This window comes from Cololabis saira, unplaced genomic scaffold (assembly GCF_033807715.1).
Source record: "Cololabis saira isolate AMF1-May2022 unplaced genomic scaffold, fColSai1.1 scf196, whole genome shotgun sequence".
Classification (NCBI taxonomy): domain Eukaryota; kingdom Metazoa; phylum Chordata; class Actinopteri; order Beloniformes; family Belonidae; genus Cololabis; species Cololabis saira.
The window spans coordinates 1-22200 of record NW_026906360.1 but is presented as its reverse complement, the minus strand read 5'-3'; the positions used below and the strand labels follow the sequence as shown (position 1 = coordinate 22200).

The 22200-nt window shown below is 46.1% G+C and overlaps 1 pseudogene; it reads left to right on the top strand.

The window, feature by feature from the left end:
- Positions 1 to 20507, top strand: part of LOC133439712 (leucine-rich repeat serine/threonine-protein kinase 1-like) — a 38669-nt pseudogene extending 18162 nt beyond the window's left edge.
- The last annotated feature ends 1693 nt before the right edge of the window (positions 20508 to 22200 follow it).

The following is a 22200-nucleotide window of genomic DNA, read 5'->3' as shown; positions in this document are numbered from 1 at the left end:
CCTGGTGTAATGTGGTCCAGTTTCCTGGTGTAATGTGGTCCAGTTTCCTGGTGTAATGTGGTCAAGGTTCCTGGTGTAATATGGTCCAGTTTCCTGGTGTAATGTGGTCCAGTTTCCTGGTGTAATGTGGTCCAGTTTCCTGGTGTAATGTGGTCCAGTTTCCTGGTGTAATGTGGTCCAGTTTCCTGGTGTAATATGGTCCAGTTTCCTGGTGTAATATGGTCCAGTTTCCTGGTGTAATATGGTCCAGTTTCCTGGTGTAATATGGTCCAGTTTCCTGGTGTAATGTGGTCCAGTTTCCTGGTGTAATGTGGTCCAGTTTCCTGGTGTAATGTGGTCCAGTTTCCTGGTGTAATGTGGTCCAGTTTCCTGGTGTAATGTGGTCCAGTTTCCTGGTGTAATGTGGTCCAGTTTCCTGGTGTAATATGGTCCAGTTTCCTGGTGTAATATGGTCCAGTTTCCTGGTGTAATATGGTCCAGTTTCCTGGTGTAATATGGTCCAGTTTCCTGGTGTAATATGGTCCAGTTTCCTGGTGTAATGTGGTCCAGTTTCCTGGTGTAATATGGTCCAGTTTCCTGGTGTAATATGGTCCAGTTTCCTGGTGTAATATGGTCCAGTTTCCTGGTGTAATGTGGTCCAGTTTCCTGGTGTAATGTGGTCCAGTTTCCTGGTGTAATATGGTCCAGTTTCCTGGTGTAATATGGTCCAGTTTCCTGGTGTAATATGGTCCAGTTTCCTGGTGTAATATGGTCCAGTTTCCTGGTGTAATATGGTCCAGTTTCCTGGTGTAATGTGGTCCAGTTTCCTGGTGTAATATGGTCCAGTTTCCTGGTGTAATATGGTCCAGTTTCCTGGTGTAATATGGTCCAGTTTCCTGGTGTAATGTGGTCCAGTTTCCTGGTGTAATGTGGTCCAGTTTCCTGGTGTAATATGGTCCAGTTTCCTGGTGTAATATGGTCCAGTTTCCTGGTGTAATGTGGTCCAGTTTCCTGGTGTAATATGGTCCAGTTTCCTGGTGTAATATGGTCCAGTTTCCTGGTGTAATGTGGTCCAGTTTCCTGGTGTAATATGGTCCAGTTTCCTGGTGTAATATGGTCCAGTTTCCTGGTGTAATGTGGTCCAGTTTCCTGGTGTAATATGGTCCAGTTTCCTGGTGTAATATGGTCCAGTTTCCTGGTGTAATATGGTCCAGTTTCCTGGTGTAATGTGGTCCAGTTTCCTGGTGTAATGTGGTCCAGTTTCCTGGTGTAATGTGGTCCAGTTTCCTGGTGTAATATGGTCCAGTTTCCTGGTGTAATATGGTCCAGTTTCCTGGTGTAATATGGTCCAGTTTCCTGGTGTAATGTGGTCCAGTTTCCTGGTGTAATGTGGTCCAGTTTCCTGGTGTAATGTGGTCCAGTTTCCTGGTGTAATATGGTCCAGTTTCCTGGTGTAATGTGGTCCAGTTTCCTGGTGTAATATGGTCCAGTTTCCTGGTGTAATGTGGTCCAGTTTCCTGGTGTAATGTGGTCCAGTTTCCTGGTGTAATGTGGTCCAGTTTCCTGGTGTAATATGGTCCAGTTTCCTGGTGTAATATGGTCCAGTTTCCTGGTGTAATATGTGGTCCAGTTTCCTGGTGTAATATGGTCCAGTTTCCTGGTGTAATATGGTCCAGTTTCCTGGTGTAATGTGGTCCAGTTTCCTGGTGTAATGTGGTCCAGTTTCCTGGTGTAATATGGTCCAGTTTCCTGGTGTAATATGGTCCAGTTTCCTGGTGTAATATGGTCCAGTTTCCTGGTGTAATATGGTCCAGTTTCCTGGTGTAATATGGTCCAGTTTCCTGGTGTAATGTGGTCCAGTTTCCTGGTGTAATATGGTCCAGTTTCCTGGTATATGGTCCAGTTTCCTGGTGTAATATGGTCCAGTTTCCTGGTGTAATATGGTCCAGTTTCCTGGTGTAATATGGTCCAGTTTCCTGGTGTAATGTGGTCCAGTTTCCTGGTGTAATATGGTCCAGTTTCCTGGTGTAATATGGTCCAGTTTCCTGGTATATGGTCCAGTTTCCTGGTGTAATATGGTCCAGTTTCCTGGTGTAATATGGTCCAGTTTCCTGGTGTAATGTGGTCCAGTTTCCTGGTGTAATGTGGTCCAGTTTCCTGGTGTAATATGGTCCAGTTTCCTGGTGTAATGTGGTCCAGTTTCCTGGTGTAATGTGGTCCAGTTTCCTGGTGTTTGTAAGGACTCTCCAGCGTTCTGGATCAGCTGCAGCTGCCTGATTGATTTCTTGTTAAGGCCTGTAAAGATGCCATTGCAATAATCCAACCTACTGAAAATGAATGCATGAATACGTTTTTCCATGTCTTGTTTAGACAGAAACCCCTTAATTCTAGCAATGTTTTTTAGGTGGTAATAGGCAGATTTAGTGATAAACTTTAGATGGCTGTTGAAGTTCAGGTCTGAGTCAATGATTACACCAAGATTTCTGGCTTGATTCGTAGCTGTCAATGACATGGAGCCAAGGTGAGCGCTGATCTTTTCCCTTTCATTTTTAGGGCCAAAAAAGATCACCTCTGTCTTTTCTGCATTTAGCTGGATAGAATTCTGGCACATCCACTCATTGATTTGGTGAATACAGTTACTCAATGAGAGTAGGGGACTGTAGTCACGTGACGACACTGAAATATAGAGTTGTGTGTCATCGGCAAAAGTATGGTAGGAAATGATGTGATGTTCCATAATCTGAGCTAGGGGTAGCATATAGATGTTGAATAGAAGCGGTCCGAGAATGGACACTTGAGGAACCCCACATGTGATCTTGGTTCTCTTAGACTCATGGGATGGATGGATGGATGGATGGATGGATGGATGGATGGATGGATGGATGGATGGATGGATGGATGGATGGATGGATGGATGGATGGATGGATGGATGGATGGATGGATGGATGGATGGATGGATGGATGGATAGATAGATAACAGATGGATGGATGGATGGATGGATGGATGGATGGATGGATGGATGGATGGATGGATGGATGGATGGATGGATGGATGGATAACAGATGGATGGATGGGTGGATGGTTGGTTGGTTGGTTGGTTGGGTGGGTTGATGGATGGATGGATGGATGGATGGATGGATGGATGGATGGATAGATAGATAACAGATGGATGGATGGATGGATAACAGATGGATGGATGGATGGATGGATAGATAACAGATCGATGGATGGGTGGATGGTTGGTTGGTTGGTTGGTTGGGTGGGTTGATGGATGGATGGATGGATGGATGGATGGATGGATGGATGGATGGATGGATGGATGGATGGATGGATGGATGGATGGATTTCTGGGTGACCCGTGGCCACTAACCCTGTCCGTGTTTGCCCCCCAGGCCAGAGCTCCCAACTCTGCCGTGGTCGTCGTGGGAACACATCTGGACCTGATTGACAGCAGGTTCCGCATGGAGAGGCTGGCGACCCTGAGAGCCTACGTCCTGGCGCTGTGCCGGTCCCCCTCCGGGGCCCGGGCCAGGGGCTACCCCGACATCACCTGGAAACACCTGCAGTAAGAACACCTCACATCAGACATCACCTGGAAACACCTGCAGTAAGAACACCTCACATCAGACATCACCTTTATGACATCCAGGACTCTACAAGGGCCTTAGATTAGAGGAGATGAGGTTTTGTCTACATCTCAGTGGTGTGGAAACCTTGGACTGCTGAGGAAGTGAAACCTGTGTTGCTTCCATATCCTGGGACAGGCTTCAGTTACGCTGCACAACTTTTGTACTTTTCCAGATGATTGTGTCTGTTCAAAATAATCTGTTCTAGGCAAGGCAAGTTTATTTGTATAGCACAATTCAACACAAGGTAATTCAAAGGGCTTTACATCACCATTAAAAGCAGCAGGACACAATTAAACAGTAAATGACAAATAACATGAAATAAAATGATAAGAAAAGAGGTAAAATAATAAAAGCACAAGTTGTTAAAAAGTAAGAGCAGTAGAGTACAGCAGGTTCATCTCATTCTTACAATGGCAAGAATTACGTTTCTATACGGTCAAAACGTACAAAGACCGGGTCAAATACAGGATTACAAAAGTAATCTGTAATAATTCGTACGGTAAATTGAACCAATTTGACAATTCTGTGTGTGTGTGTGTGTGTGTGTGTGTGTGTGTGTGTGTGTGTGTGTGTGTGTGTGTGTGTGTGTGTGTGTGTGTGTGTGTGTGTGTGTGTGTGTGTGTGTGTGTGTGTGTGTGTGTGTGTGTGTGTGTGTGTCTCATATGTGTGTGTGTGTCAGTGAAGTGTCCTGTAAGACCCTGGAGGGGCTGGACGGCCTGAAGACGCTGCTGCAGCGTGTGGCGTCCTCCATGAGGGACGGCAGCTCGGCCTGTGGGAGCAAACACCTGGGCAGACTGGTGAGACCTGAACCCTCAACCCTGAACCCTCAACCCTCAACCCTCAACCCTGAACCCTCAACCATGAACCCTCAACCCTGAACCCTCAACCCTCAACCCTGAACCCTCAACCCTGAACCCTGAACCCTCAACCCTGGACCCTCAACCCTGAACCCTGAACCCTCAACCCTGAACCCTCGACCCTGAACCCTCAACCCTGAACCCTGAACCCTCGACCCTGAACCCTCAACCCTGAACCCTCAACCCTGAACCCTGAGCCCTCAACCCTGAACCCTCGACCCTGAACCCTCAACCCTCAACCCTGAACCCTCGACCCTGAACCCTCAACCCTGAACCCTCAACCCTCAACCCTGAACCCTCAACCCTGAACCCTGAACCCTGAACCCTCAACCCTCATCCCTGAACCCTCGACCCTCGACCCTGAACCCTCAACCCTGAACCATCAACCCTGAACCCTCAACCCTCAACCCTCAACCCTGAACCCTCAACCCTGAACCCTCAACTCTGAACCCTGAACCCTCAACCCTGAACCCTCAACCCTGGACCCTGAACCCTGAACCCTCAACCCTCAACCCTGAACCCTCGACCCTGGACCCTGAACCCTCAACCCTCAACCCTGAACCCTCAACCCTCAACCCTCAACCCTGAACCCTCAACCCTGAACCCTCAACCCTGAACCCTCAACCCCGAACCCTCAACCCTCAACCCTGAACCCTCAACCCTCAACCCTGAACCCTCAACCCTGAACCCTCAACCCCGAACCCTCAACCCTCAACCCTCAACCCTGAACCCTCAACCCCGAACCCTCAACCCTCAACCCTGAACCCTCAACCCTCAACCCTCAACCCTCAACCCTGAACCCTCAACCCTCAACCCTGGACCCTGAACCCTCAACCCTCAACCCTGAACCCTCAACCCTCAACCCTCAACCCTCAACCCTGAACCCTCAACCCTCAACCCTGAACCCTCAACCCTGAACCCCTCAACCCTGAACCCTCAACCCTGAACCCTCAACCCTCAACCCTGGACCCTGAACCCTCAACCCTCAACCCTGAACCCTCAAGCCTCAACCCTCAACCCTGAACCCTCAACCCTCAACCCTGAACCCTCAACCCTGAACCCTCAACCCTCAACCCTCAACCCTCAACCCTCAACCCTGAATCCTGAACCCTCGACCCTGGACCCTCGACCCTGGACCCTGAACCTGAACCTTCAACCCTGAACCCTCAACCCTGAACCCTCAACCCTCAACCCTGAACCCTCGACCCTGAACCCTCAACCCTCAACCCTGAACCCTCAACCCTCAACCCTGAACCCTCAACCCTGAACCCTTAACCCTGAACCCTCAACCCTCAACCCTGAACCCTCAACTCTGAACCCTGAACCCTCAACACTCAACCCTGAACCCTCAACCCTGAACCCTCAACCCTGAACCCTCAACCCTCAACCCTGAACCCTCAACCCTGAACCCTCAACTCTGAACCCTCAACCCCGAACCTTCAACTCTCAACCCTGAACCCTCAACCCCGAACTCTGAACCCTCAACCCCGAACCCTCAACCCTGAACCCTCAACCCTCAACCCTGAACCCTCAACCCTCAACCCTCAACCCCGAACCCTCAACCCTCAACCCTGAACCCTCAACCCTCAACCCTGAACCCTCAACCCCGAACCCTCAACCCTGAACCCTCAACCCTCAACCCCGAACCCTCAACCCTCAACCCTGAACCCTCAACCCTCAACCCTGAACCCTCAACCCCGAACCCTCAACCCTGAACCCTCAACCCTCAACCCCGAACCCTCAACCCTCAACCCTGAACCCTCAACCCTCAACCCTCAACCCTGAACCCTCAACCCTCAACCCTCAACCCTGAACCCTCAACCCTGAACCCTCAACCCTGAACCCTCAACCCTCAACCCTGAACCCTCAACCCTGGACCCTGAACCCTCAACCCTCAACCCTGAACCCTCAACCCTGAACCCTCAACCCTCAACCCTCAACCCTGAACCCTCAACCCTCAACCCTGAACCCTCAACCCTGAACCCCTCAACCCTGAACCCTCAACCCTCAACCCTCAACCCTCAACCCTGGACCCTGAACCCTCAACCCTGAACCCTCAACCCTGAACCCTCAACTCTGAACCCTCAACCCTGGACCCTGAACCCTCAACCCTCAACCCTGAACCCTCAACCCTCAACCCTGAACCCTCAACCCTGAACCCTGAACCCTCAACCCTCAACCCTGAACCCTCAACCCTGAATCCTGAACCCTGAACCCTAAACCCTCAACCCTCAACCCTGAACCCTAGACCCTCAACCCTGAACCCTCAACCCTGAATCCTGAACCCTGAACCCTAAACCCTCAACCCTCAACCCTGAACCCTAGACCCTCAACCCTGAACCCTCAACCCTGAATCCTGAACCCTGAAACCTAGACCCTCAACCCTGAACCCTCAACCCTGGACCTTGGACCCTGAACCCTCAACCCTGAACCCTCAACCCTGAACCCTGAACCCTCGACCCTGAACCCTCAACCCTGAACCCTCAACCCTCAACCCTGAACCCTCAACCCTCAACCCTCAACCCTGAACCCTCAACCCTCAACCCTGAATCCTGAACCCTGAACCCTAGACCCTCAACCCTCAACCCTGAACCCTGAACCCTCAACCCTCAACCCTCAACCCTGAATCCTGAACCCTGAACCCTAGATCCTCAACCCTGAACCCTAGACCCTCAACCGTGAACCCTCAACCCTGAATCCTGAACCCTGAACCCTAGACCCTCAACCCTGAACCCTCAACCCTGGACCTTGGACCCTGAACCCTCAACCCTGAACCCTCAACCCTGAACCCTGAACCCTCGACCCTGAACCCTCAACCCTGAACCCTCAACCCTCAACCCTCAACCCTCAACCCTCAACCCTGAACCCTCAACCCTCAACCCTGAATCCTGAACCCTGAACCCTAGACCCTCAACCCTGGACCCTCGACCCTGGACCCTGAACCTGAACCCTCAACCCTGAACCCTCAACCCTGAACCCTCAACCCTGGACCTTGGACCCTGAACCCTCAACCCTGAACCCTGAACCCTGAACCCTCAACCCTCAACCCTCAACCCTGAACCCTCGACCCAGAACCCTGAACCCTCGACCCTCAACCCTGAACCCTCAACCCTGAATCCTGAACCCTGAACCCTAGACCCTCAACCCTGGACCCTCGACCCTGGACCCTGAACCTGAACCCTCAACCCTGAACCCTCAACCCTGAACCCTCAACCCTGGACCTTGGACCCTGAACCCTCAACCCTGAACCCTCAACCCTGAACCCTGAACCCTCAACCCTCAACCCTGAACCCTCGACCCAGAACCCTGAACCCTCGACCCTCAACCCTGAACCCTCAACCCTGAATCCTGAACCCTGAACCCTAGACCCTCAACCCTGGACCCTGAACCTGAACCCTCAACCCTGAACCCTCAACCCTGAACCCTCAACCCTGGACCTTGGACCCTGAACCCTCAACCCTGAACCCTCAACCCTGAACCCTGAACCCTGAACCCTCAACCCTGAACCCTCAACCCTGAACCCTCAACCCTGAACCCTGAACCCTCAACCCTCAACCCTGAACCCTCGACCCAGAACCCTGAACCCTCGACCCTCAACCCTGAACCCTCAACCCTCAACCCTGAATCCTGAACCCTGAACCCTAGACCCTCAACCCTGGACCCTCAACCCTCAACCCTGAATCCTGAACCCTGAACCCTAGACCCTCAACCCTGGACCCTCGACCCTGGACCCTGAACCTGAACCCTCAACCCTGAACCCTCAACCCTGAACCCTCAACCCTGGACCTTGGACCCTGAACCCTCAACCCTGAACCCTCAACCCTGAACCCTGAACCCTGAAGCCTCAACCCTGAACCCTGAACCCTCGAAACTGGATCTGTGGCCAAATATTAATGTCCATGGACCACTGGTTCTTGGTAACTGTACCAAATATAAATGTCCATGGACCACTGGTTCTTGGGGTAACTGTACCAAATATTAATGTCCATGGACCACTGGTTCTTGGTAACTGTACCAAATATTAATGTCCATGGACCACTGGTTCTTGGGGTAACTGTACCAAATATTAATGTCCATGGACCACTGGTTCTTGGGGTAACTGTACCAAATATAAATGTCCATGGACCACTGGTTCTTGGGGTAACTGTACCAAATATTAATGTCCATGGACCACTGGTTCTTGGTAACTGTACCAAATATTAATGTCCATGGACCACTGGTTCTTGGGGTAACTGTACCAAATATTAATGTCCATGGACCACTGGTTCTTGGGGTAACTGTACCAAATATTAATGTCCATGGACCACTGGTTCTTGGTAACTGTACCAAATATTAATGTCCATGGACCACTGGTTCTTGGTAACTGTACCAAATATTAATGTCCATGGACCACTGGTTCTTGGGGTAACTGTACGGGTCACTGTCAAGTCCAACTGCCTTTAATTTAAGCCAATAATCAGCTGTTATCCCGTCTTCTCCACTAGTTGCAGCTGTTTTTACCACTCAGTGCCAGTAAGGGGGCTGGTCCAGTGGGGAAGTGACGTCATAGCAGACCCTCTATCCAGGGAACAGAGCTGGGCTCCGAACACCGCCCTGCGGCTCACCCGTGTTCATGATTAGGGTCCAGGACGTCGGGTTCCCCATCCTGACGTTCTGCTGGTTAAAAGTCCAGAATCCATGAAGTTCCCTGAGATTACTTTTGTTTTGGGCTTATATAAATAACAATGCATTGAAAGTGAATTGATTTGTAAAAGTGAATGTAGAAATAAATCAATAAAAATGTAGAGCTCAACTGTGCAGTAGCTTATCTTTGCATGTCCTCCCAAGTCAGCGAGACTTGAAGCATCTTAATTGTTGTAAAAGTTAGTTTTTTTTCCTGTCACTTAGATTCCCAGGAGCTACTTTGTACTTCAGGAGGCAGTGATAGCAGAGAAGCAGCGGCGTGATGCCCAGGGGGAGGTCCAGTACCTGACGGACGCCCAGTTGGATGACATCATTGAACAGAACCCAGAAAGTGACATCAGGGACTATGAAGACTTGCAAACAGGTACTGCGCTGTGGAAACAACGGCTTTGGCATTTCTGTGACATGTTGGACTGGGTCAAGAAGCTTTGACTTGCATGAGATTTAGGAAGCATAGAAGACGCTCAAGTTGGATAAATATTACATGTGTGTTCCTCACCCTGATAAAAAAGAACTTTAGGTTATTTACATAACCCATGTTATGTAAATAGAAGAGTAATATGAGTGAGATGTCTCACTATGGGATGCAGGCCCCGCTGCAGACCTCACAAGCATTAATCTCATTAGGCCAATCCTGATTGGCTGGTGAAACGTGTCCATGCGGACGACAGCCCGTCATTCAAGATAAGCACCTCTTCTCACTCGCCCGAGCAAGAAGGGTTGTCTGTTGAGACATCTCCCAGGTCCCAGGTTGGGCTTCAAAATTATCCTCACATCCCCCGGAACAGCTGAGCGCATGACGGCTGCACCGGAAGCGTCTTGATATCACTAACCCACTTACAGAAGCCAGTGGCGGCAACAACAGTCTTCAGAGACACGTGTTTCAAGTCTGCCTCCTCCAGGGGCCCTTAAGCCCCTCCACAACCACAGCCAGATCCCACGGTGGTACCAGTGGTCTGGACACGGGGAGAAGCCCGTGTGCTCCGTTCATAAAACGGCAAACCAGCGGGTGCTTGCTCTCTGTTTCCTTCCCAAACCCCACGTGACCGGCGGCGATAGCTGCCAAGTGTTGAAGAATATTATCAAAACCAGTTCAGAAATCCGCTGTGGTGTAGTGAGTTTTATTCAGTAGCCCGCGGTGAGCAGACCTACGCAGAGCATGTCTGGGTTGGTGTGCTGACCAAGAATGGTTGGAATCATGACTCTTTATACAGTAAGTTCAAAGCACAAAAGGCAGGAATCAACAAGCCAAAGGTGAAAGACAAAAAGCAACTAAAGGGTATTTACAGTCAGATGTGATCTGTGGCCAAATGCCGCCCTCGGGCATTCTGCATGAATATCATTCAGTTGGAAACTACCCCATAGGGTGTTCTCGTGATTCAAGTGTGTGGCCAAATGAGTTGGTATTAACATATCAGTCAGTCAGGAACTTCATCATATGGCATTCCCGTGGTTCAAGTCTGTTCCAAGGTGTCAGCCTTGCAGGGGGTAGGAAGCTGGAGTTTCACCTCAGTCACGGTGTCACAATGCCTCATCACAAGTAAACCTTGACCGTGGAGAAGAGAAGTTTGTCAATCAGGTCCTGCAAGAATGACAATATCACTCCTACTGGACACTGAAAAGGAATGTGGCCATTTTTGGGACACCGTCCCTCAAACACTCTCCACTTCCAGTCATCCAGGGACCAGTGGAGAAGGCTCCAGAACCAAGTACAGAGCTGATCACCAGCTGTGAAAGGCCCACAGTTGACAGATTCAGCCAGAAAATAGAATCTGCCAGCCAATCAGAAAATAGCTTAACCCTTGTACTGTCTTCCGGTCAAAATGACCTCATTCTCCTTCTTTCCTCCTGCTCTCTCCTTCCTTCTCCCTTCCTCTTTTCTCCCTTCCCTTCTTCCTTCCTTCCTTCCTTCCTTCCTTCCTTCCTTCCTTCCTTCCTTCCTTCCTTCCTTCCTTCCTTCCTTCCTTCCTTCCTTCCTTCCTTCCTTCCTTCCTTCCTTCCTTCTTTCCTTCTTTCCTCCCTTCTTCCCTTCCTCCTTCCTTGACCCGAAGACAGCACAAGGGTTAAGGTCTTCAAGCACTTCATGAATGCGTAGCATTCAACACACATCACTCTTAAATCAACCACACACACACACACACACACACACACACACACACACACACACACACACACACGGACAGAATAACAACCACCATTCATGGGACCCATTTGGTGTTTTTTTTATTCCATTTTTTTGTTTGTTTGTATAGAGCAGAATGATTGTGGGTCTCATTGAAAAACATGAAGTAGGTGCCCGTCGCCCATAAAATACGTCATTTTACGCAGCACCTGAATTCGGTGAGTCTTTGAGTATGTTTTGGGTGTACAAAAATGGGCTTGATAGCGCCACCTACTTCATGTTTTTCGACGAACTGCACGTTATGTTTCGACCCACAGCAATGAGATTTTTTATTGTATCAGACAAAGTCCTACAACAAAGTCTCCTGGACCCATGCTCTAACTCACACAGGAAGTCCTGCATTTTCAACAGAAAATGTTATTTGTCATGAATTTTGGTCATTTCCAGGCCTCGTACTTTAACGATTAATTTAGTGGCATAATAATAATAATAATAATGATAATAATAAATACTACAGATAAAATAGGGTCCTTGCACTCTCACTGCTGGGCCCTAACAAGAGACCTCTTCCCACAAGAGCTCCGTCTGGAACAACCAAGATATGACTAAAACCCAGTTTTTTTAATGCACGTGTGGTAAACAGGAGCATGTTCCTGCCAGCAGGGGACCAGAGGTTTGGTCTGATTTCAAATGTCCAGTACTTTTAAAGCTCCTTTGTCAGGTTTGCTCATGTTCATTCCTATTATTGTTTTCTGTTTTGCTTTTCATCCAGCCATCAGATTCTTGATTGAAACAGGGACTGTTCTGCATTTCCCTGACACCAGCCACGGCTTGTGTACGCTGTATTTCCTGTGTCCCGTGTGGCTGTCGGGCTGCCTGGAGGGAATCATACACCTCAAGTCAACGCGCAGCGTCGCCAGGAAGGGAGAGATCCAGGCTCAGGACCTCAGGGTGAGATGCACAAAGCTCAGTTTTATGGAGCTAGAACAGTCTCATAATTCGCAAATGCACACACCGTTTCACAAATGCACTGGACAAAATTCACAAATGCACACACCGATCCGCAAATTCACACACCGTTTCACAAATACACAGGACAAGTTTCACAAAGGCACATAACAATTCACACGTGCGTAGGACAAGATACACAAATGTATTTTTGATGCACACACAAATATAACCTGATTTACAAACATTTGTGAAACTTGTCTTGTGCATTTGTGAAACAGTGTGTGCATTTGCAAATCGGTGTGTGCATTTGCAAATCGGTGTGTGCATTTGTGAATTTTGTCCTGTGCATTTGTGAATTTTGTCCTGTGCATTTGTGAAACGGTGTGTGCATTTGCGAATTATGAGATTGTTATAGCTCCATACAGTTTCATGCCACCCGTGTGTTTTTACGACGACGCTGACTCCGTCTGCTCTGTAGAAACTGCTGGCAGGTGTAGTGTTATATAAAGGACTGCGAGTCACCGACTTGTCTTTGGTCCACTTTATTAACACGTTAACAAATTAACACTCGGATGATGAACTGGTCTCACGTGCTCGTGTTACGTTCTAAAACGTCCGTCTCTACGCAACCACACTTAGTTCCTACGTTCTGCGTATCATCATTACAACACATCACCCTTTCTTTGAGTCTTTTAAGACGTATGTACAGAATGTATTATTGAACACATAAGCATGAACCAAGACCATCCTAAAACATCTGCATAACCACGAATCTACCAACATACACATCTTCAGGTGTATTTTTTTCTTTTTTTTTTCATCTTTCAACTTAGTAGTGAGAAACAATTTCAGTATTCATTTTCTATGAAACTCAACAGTCTCTCTGACTCACTCTTCATTAAAACAGTAATTTCACACTAAACAATCTTTTTAATAAAACAGTTTCTTAACCTGGATTCCTTCTGAACTAAGGCAATGACATCAGGTAGTTTTGTTATACTACTGCACATAGTCTTTATATCTATCTGGCGGCCTCACAAGTCTGCCACTGGAAGTAACACGCGCCGGAGTTGGTGGTATGGTGACTGGGGGTGTGGCAGGAGCTGGATCAACCTCTGGAGCAGGTGAGTGCAACCATCCATCACGCTCAATGCTTCCCTCTCCACTCGTCACTGGAACTTCTGGATCAGATGGGAGGGGCCGTATGTGACGACGGTTCCTGCGCAGCACACCGCTACCTGTCTGCACCAAATATGACCTTGGAGAGTCACATTGTTTGAGCACCGTAGCTGTCTTAGTCCATCCACGTTCCTTGTCCAGCTTAACAGCTACACATTTTCCAGGTTCAAGTTCCTGCAGGGGTTTGGCATTATGCCTGCTGTCATAAGCACGCTTGTAGCTCTGTTTAGCCTTCTCATCAGTCAGCCTCACACGTTGGAGATCTGGCCATGCAGGTTGCAGCTTAGATTCCAAGGTGGGAACTGTGGAGCGGATCTGCCTTCCAAGCATGAGTTGGGATGGACTCACACCTGTGGCCTGCAGCGGGGTCGCTCTATAACTCATGAGGGCTAAGAAAGGATCAGTCTGTCTCAGTATTCTTTTGGCTGTCTGTACAGCCCTCTCAGCTTCTCCATTAGCCTGAGCATAGTGAGGACTAGTTGTTATGTGTCTAAAATCATACTCCTGAGAAAACTGTGCAAAAGCTCTGCCTGAGAACTGGGGGCCATTATCTGTGATTAATACATTTGGGCTTCCCCATCTGGCGAATATGTTTTTCAGTTTAGCTCTAGTGGTCTCACTGGACATGTCTTTGAGATAGGCTACTTCTATGTATCTTGAAAAGTAGTCAACAACTACCAAATAGCATTGTTTATCTATCTCACATATATCAGCGGCAACTCTTTCCCATGGACGGCTGGGAAGTGGAGTAGTGATCAGGGGTTCTCTTTTTTGTGTAGGCTGAGACGCTTGACAGTGTTTACATGTGCTGACTATTGTCTGAATTTCTTTACTTATCCCAGGCCACCACACACTACACCTAGCACGTTCTCTGCATTTTACGATGCCTTGGTGTCCATCATGTATGCGCTGCAGTATTTCTGGCCTCATCGTGTGTGGCACTACTATTCTATCGTTATACAAAATCAGACCATTAGATGTGGTGAGGTCATGTCTGGAAGAATAGTAGGCCTTTACCTTGTCTGGCACCTTAACAGCGTACTGGGGCCAACCTGTAATCACATAATGCTGGACCGCTTGCAGTTCAGCATCTTGCAGGGTCTGCTGCTTGATCAGGTCGAGCTTGGTTGGTGAGATGGGCCACGCTTTCTGGACCGCTTCCTCGTAGGCCAGGATTTCACCTGTCAGCTCTGCAACTTCTTCCGTCTCGGCTGCCTGAGGATGTCTGGAAAGGGTATCAGCTATAACCAGTTCTTTCCCTGGAACATATTCAGCTGTAGGGTTATAGCGCATCATTCTTAACAACAGTCTTTGACATCTCATAGGCACAGAATTGAGATCTTTACAGTTAATCAAAGGAATGAGAGGTTTGTGATCACTCTGCAGGATAAAGGTGTCTAGACCATACAGATATCTGGAAAACTTCTCACAAGCCCAGACTGCAGCGAGACACTCTTTTTCGATTTGCGCGTAGCGCTGTTCAGCCTCAGTGAGTGTTCTGGAACAAAAACTGACAGGTTTCAACTGTCCATCGTGTCTTTGTAATAAGACTCCTCCTAAACCATAACTGCTAGCATCAGCACTAACAATGGTTGGCTTATTCACATCATAGAACGCTAGCACAGGTGATTGTGTGATGAGCTCTTTCACTTTCCTGAAGGCTTCCTCCTGTGCCGAACTCCAGGACCATGCAGCATCATTTTTGAGAAGGTCATTGAGGGGCTTGGTGACCTCAGACAGGTTTGGCAAATACCTGCCTAAGTAGTGAATCATGCCCAGGACTCGTCTTAGACCAGGGACGTTGCTTGGTGGCTCAAGGTCAGTAATAGCTCTGACCTTGGCTTCATCTGGCCTAATGCCATGCTCATCAATGCAATGTCCGAGATAGTTGAGTTTTCTCTGACGCAGGAGACATTTCTCATTGTTCAGCTTTAAACCTGCGTTCTTGAGTGTGTCCAGGGCTTTCTGTAGCCTCTCTTCATGTTCCTCTGGTGTGTCTGAATATATCAGAATATCATCCATGTAAATGGCAACACCTTTGTGATCTTTCAGGAGTTCAGTCATTTCGCGCTGAAAGATTTCAGGCGCACTTGTGATCCCAAAAGGCAGCCTGTTAAAGTAATATCTCCCAAAGGGGGTTATGAAAGTTGTCAGTTTGGCACTTTCTGTGTCTAGTGGTATCTGCCAGAAACCACTGGCTGCATCCAAAAGAGAAAACACCTTGGCACCTGTGAGTTTGGGTAGAATATCGTCTATGGTGGGTAGAACATATTTTTCTCTCTTCACAGCCTTATTTAACATTTTTAAATCGACACATATTCTTGGCTGTTCTTTGTTCTTCTTTGGTACAGCAACCATCGGAGCACACCACTCCGTCGGCTCTTTGATTGGCTGTATCACTCCACTGTTTACCATGCGATCAAGTTCTTTTTTTACTTTTGTGAGCATGGGTACTGACACACGCCGGGCAGTATTCACACTGTAAGGTACGGCATCTTCTTTTAGAATGATTTTGATTGGCTTTATGTTCAGTTTTCCAACCTCTGCTGGATAGGGGTCTTTCAGCTCTTCTGCACTTTTGATCTCCTCTATCCGCTTTATTAAGCCCATGGCAGCAGCTACATTACGGCTCAGGAGGTGGCTGCTATGTGAGCCTTTTAACACATTCACTTTAAATCTGAACCTTTTTCCTTTCCAAACTGTGGTGGCTATAAAGTGGCCCATACAATCCAATGTACCTCCTGGGCTCTCTAGCCTTCTTGCTTGTTTGCTAAGTTGTGGTTTGTACCTTAGCTGATTAAAAGTCTTTTCAGATATGACACTTGTATCTGCTCCTGAGTCGATCTTAAAGTTTATTACAATACCTTGTATAGGCAGTTTCACAGTCCATGCTTCATTTGAATCTCCCACGTCTGTTATTTCTCCTAGGAAATGTGCTTGACTCCGTTCTCCGTCCTCATAGGGTGCAGTAACCTCGTTGACCACACGGGAGCGACAAACGACCGCAAAATGTCCCAGTTTCTTGCACTTGCGGCATTCAGCGTTCCGTGCTGGACACGCGTCTTCTTTCCTATGCGCCCGACCACATCGGGAACATTTATTTCCTTGTCTCTCTCTGCCCCATTTGTTGTGCCCTTGTCCATTTCTGTTTTTCTGCTTGTCTCTGTATGGCGCCTGTTTGCGTGCGACTTCACTGACTTGTGCGCATACAGCATTAGAACCTTGCTCACTAACATGCTGTTTCACTTGCTCTGACTGCCTCACGAGCTCTACAGCTTTGTCGAGCGTCAAGTCAGGCATTAACTGTAACTTCTCTGACAGTTCTTTATCCAATATCCCAATGACTAACCTGTCACGGATATTTTCATTCTTTGCATCAGCAAATGCACAGGTGTCAGCGAGATCATGCAGGCTCCTGATGTATTCCTCTGCGGTCTCCCCTGGCTTCTGGGAGCGCTGATGGAAGCGGGCTCTTTCGTGAATTGTATTCACTTTGGGCACAAAGTAATTATCCAATTTAGCCATAACTGTCTCATAATCATCCGGATCTTCCTCATAATCTTCCGAAAATGTGAAAGTTTTAAAAACTTGTTCCGCTTCTTTCCCCAGCGAGTAGAGCAGTGTACAGACCTGTACCTCTCCATCTTCTTTGTTCAGCTTCGTAGCTACCCTGTACCGATGAAACCTCTGGCGCCATTCGGGCCATTGTTCCGGCCGGGAAAAATCAAAATTTTCAGGAGGTGGGAACTTAGCCATCGTCCGACGACTTCTGACACCATGTAGTGTTATATAAAGGACTGCGAGTCACCGACTTGTCTTTGGTCCACTTTATTAACACGTTAACAAATTAACACTCGGATGATGAACTGGTCTCACGTGCTCGTGTTACGTTCTAAAACGTCCGTCTCTACGCAACCACACTTAGTTCCTACGTTCTGCGTATCATCATTACAACACAGCAGGAACAGGATTCACCCAGGAAACAGAAGAACAGTACTTCCAGTTCCTGGCCAAGTTTGAAATCGCACTGCCTTTAGCCAACAACAGGTAAAAGACTGATCCCTGGTCCACGTTGACTGATACCAGTTATGTGTTGTGCTCTAGCAGAGCACAGCTTGTGATGCTTGTGTCCAGTGCATGCACTGTTTTTGCACCACATTAAAGTAGGACTTTAATCTGGCATCAGTGATCAATAACATGATTGCCGTAGCACACCGTCATACAAATCTAAAAGCATTTACTTCATTAGACTGTCATCTCTCCAGAGATTTCACTCACAGCGACCTGCATATACAGGACTGTCTCAGAAAATTAGAATATTGTGATAAAGTACTTTATTTTCTGTAATGCAAAAAGTCATACATTCTGGATTCATTACAAATCAACTGAAATATTGCAAGTTTTTTATATTATTTTAATATTGCTGATCATGGTTTACAGTTTAAGAAAACTCAAATATCCTATCTCAAAAAATTAGAATATTCTGGGAATCTTAATCTTAAACTGTAAACCATAATCAGCAATATTAAAATAATAAAAGGCTTGCAATATTTCAGTTGATTTGTAATGAATCCAGAATATATGACATTTTTGTTTTTTTAATTACATTACAGAAAAATAAAGAACTTTATCACAATATTCTAATTTTCTGAGACAGTCCTGTAGGGTATGTTTAAAATACTGCTCGGGATGAACTTGATGATTGAACCAGAAACATCTCAGTTAAAGTGAAAGTGAACTTCAGTAGTCCGTGGTTTCTTCAAAAACTGCCATTTTCTGTGTGTTTAATGTAGTTCTCTTTTTTTGTGCCGTAGCTACCTGCTGCCCCACCTCCTCCCTCCCAAGCCGGTGTTTAATGTAGTTGTGTTTTTTGTGCCGTAGCTACCTGCTGCCCCACCTCCTCCCTCCAAAGCCGGCCCTGGACATCCACCTCTTCCACCAGCAGGCCAGCAACTCCCTGCAGCGGCTCTTCAAGATGAGCTTCGTTCCTGCAGGATTCTGGGAGCGCTTCATCGCCAGGATGCTCATCAGCCTGACGGAGATGGACCTGCAGGTCCACACCTCCTCCTCCTCCTCCTCCTCCTCCTCACTCACCACTCTCACTTACCTTACAGTATTTTCCGCACTATAAGGCGCACCTTCAATGAATGACGTATTTTAAAACATGTTCCATATATAAGGCGCACCACATTCTAAGGCTCTACAGTAGAGTTGGGGTTACGTTATCATCCATTAGACCAAGGGTCTCAACCCGCGGCTCCGGAGCCGCAGGCGGCTCTTTCATCCTTATACTGCGGCTCCGAGTGGCTGGGGAAAATAAATTACAAAAAAGAAAATAACTAAGTATTTAATTGAAGTGTATTTTATTTGTGTTAGTTCTTTAATATTTTAGTTCTAAATTGGAAGATTATTGTGATCTTGACATATTGGAATAAATATATTTTATTGTTTTTCGTCGCCCAAAATAAACGTCATACTCGTGAAAGCCGGTATTCCCGCCAAAACGCCATCCATTCGTCGCGACTTTCAACCCCAGCAAGGCCAAGTATGGAGAAATATAAGAAAATAAAAATATTGATCCATATATAAGGCTCACCGGATTATAAGGCGCATGTTCAGCTTTTGAAAAAATTGAAGGCTTTTAGTTGCGCCTTATAGTGCGGAAAATACGGTAGTTTAGTTTTTTTTACTTTGATTTGATTTGATTTTTATTTTGTACATGTAAAAGACAACAATTAAAAGAGAAGATAAGAAAACAAAACAAAGCAAAAAAAAGAAAGAATTTAATACTTACTTTCATACTATCTTAATTACATGTGCAAAAAGGAGTAGGAAGAAGTGTAAACGTATTTAATCCTACCCCCATTCACTAATCATTTATTCAGTATTTATAATAACTTACTATACTATAATTATACTCACACACTTACCTATACATACATACACATAGTTGAGTATTTCTATATATTTGTACACACACGGCCATATAAATATTTATATAAATATACTTATTTACACCATAATATCTCTATATTAACTCCATCTGCTCTACAGGACTGTCTCAGAAAATTAGAATATTGTGATAAAGTCCTTTATTTTCTGTAATGCAATTAAAAAAACAAAAATGTCATACATTCTGGATTCATTACAAATTAACTGAAATATTGCAAGCCTTTTATTATTTTAATATTGCTGATTATGGCTTACAGTTTAAGATTAAGATTCCCAGAATATTCTAATTTGTTTAGATAGGATATTTGAGTTTTCTTAAACTGTAAGCCATGATCAGCAATATTAAAATAATAAAAGGCTATATATATGTGTGTGTATATATATATATATATATATATATATATATATATATATATATATATATATATATATATATATATATATATATATATATATATATATACACATGCATACATACACATATAATTGATAATAATAATAATAAACAGATCTACCCGTTCACCAACAGTGTTATATCAGGCCCCTAAAAGCCGCTAAACTCCTTCCTCTTTGTACCTTGTGAAAATCATGTTTTTATATTTGTTTTTAAACTGGTTAATGTTTGGACATTGTTTTAATTCTGAATCCATTCTGTTCCATAGTTTAACTCCACTGACTGATATAGAAAATATTTTCATTGTTGTTCGTGTTCTACGAGTCCTAAAATTTAGAGTACCCCTTAAATTATCCCTATATTATCATAAAACATTTCCTGTAAGTGAGATGGTAATAGGTTGTTCCTAACTTTATACATGAATTGTGCTGTTTGGAATTCCCCTATGTCAAAAAATAATGAATGAAGAATAATGAATTGGCGTGTTCACGAAAAGGATATGAATTATCCTTATGGCTCTTTTCTGCAGTATGAATAGTGGTTAGAAATGCCAACAACTTTAATAGCATTCAATGTGGTATTTGTGCAGCCGTTGGATCCTCCCAGGAGCAACACGAGGAGCCGTCAGAGGAACTCGGTCATTTACAACTTCACCAGGAGCCAGCAGAGGAACCGCTGCAGCACGTTCAGAGTGCGGCGCAACCAAACCATCTACTGGAAGGAAGGGCTTCTGGTCACTTTTGATGGAGGTTTCCTCAGGTCAGAGCTGGGGCGGGACCACGGCCGTGAACCACAAGACAAAACCTGGGGCCGGATTCACAAAACATTCTTAAGAAAAAAAATCTTCTTAATTGTCATTTTTTTCTTAAAGCAGCACAACGTAACTTTCAGCTTTTGTTGAGTTTGGCGTCTCCTTTGGAAAAAAGCGGTAGTGCTTTACCAGTATTGTGGAAGGGTTCCTACCATGCTCCTCAAAGTTACATAGCGCCAGTGAAGGCGATACAGACTCCTCAGACCATGACAGAGGTGTCATTAAACCTGTTGGAAGTTGATGTACCATCCCAATGACTCTGGAAATATTATATTAAGGTGGAAAAGTTACGTAGTGTTGCTTTAAGTTCAGTCTTAAGAAGAAAAAAGAGAAGAAGTCATATTCTCCAAAAAAGTTTTAAGTATTTTCTCAACTTTCTTCTTAAGTTTCTTCTTAAGAAAAAACTTAAGAATATTTCTTCTGTGGAAAGGTAATAATAATAATAATTAAAGCTGCAAGCAGCGATGAGCGGGCCCTCGCACTCACAGCCACCGCCCCCCATAATCATATCAGAAATGACACCACCCACGACTTCCTATGTCAAACCATTCAAAAGTTATAGCAGAAAAAAGGGACAACCAATCAGAAGAAGGGGCGGGGCTAATTAAGGCCAAAGAAGCTCAATGACTCATTACAGAGTCCCATGACACCACCCACGACTATTATGTCAAAACATTCAAATGTTATAGCAGGAAATAGGGACAACTAATCAGAAGAAGGGGCGGGGCTAATTTTCACCATTTATGGTCAAGGACTCAATACCGAGTCCGATGACACCACCCACGACTCTTTATGTCAAACCTTTCAAAAGTTATGGCAGAGAAAAGTATTCTAGGGGGCGCTGTTGAGCCGTTAGGCCACGCCCATTAATGCAAACCATGAAATATCAAATGTATCGCCAAGCCTGGCTTGCATGCAAAATTTGGTGACTATCAAATATGGACCAATCAGATGAAGGGGGGGCGCGCCTTTTGGCGTCTAGCGTCGCCACGGTAACGCTTTTGAAAGAGAAAAGTAATGCGTGGTGTCGCAGGATGGAGATGCACATTTTGATGTATAACACACTTGGGGACACGTTACGATTCGGGCTGAATTAACTGCCGAAGGAATGGCATACATTTTGCCAAAATGACACGATTAATTCAAAATGGCCGACATCCTGTTCGGTTTCGGGCATGACCCCAAGAGACTTTTGTTTAAGTTGCGCCATGATACAGGTGTGTACCGATTTTCGTGCATGTACGTCTAACCGTATTGTGGGGCTTGAGGCACAAAGTTTTCCGGGGGGCGCTGTTGAGCCATTTTGCCACGCCCATTAATGCAAACCATTAAATATCAAATTTTTCGCCAGGCCTGCTTGGGTGCAAAATTTGGTGCCTTTTGGGGAACTATCAAATATGGACCAATCAGATGAAGGGGGGGTGCGCTTGTTGGCGTCTAGCGTTGCCACGGTAACACTTTTGAAAGAGAAAAGTAATGCGTGTATTCGCAGGATGGAGACGCACATTTTGATGTATAACACATCTGGGTTCACGATACGGTTCGGGCTGAATTAATTCGGTAAGGAATGGCATATATTGCTCAAATTACGCGATTAATGCAGAATGTTCAAAATGGCCGACATCCTGTTCGGTTTCGGCC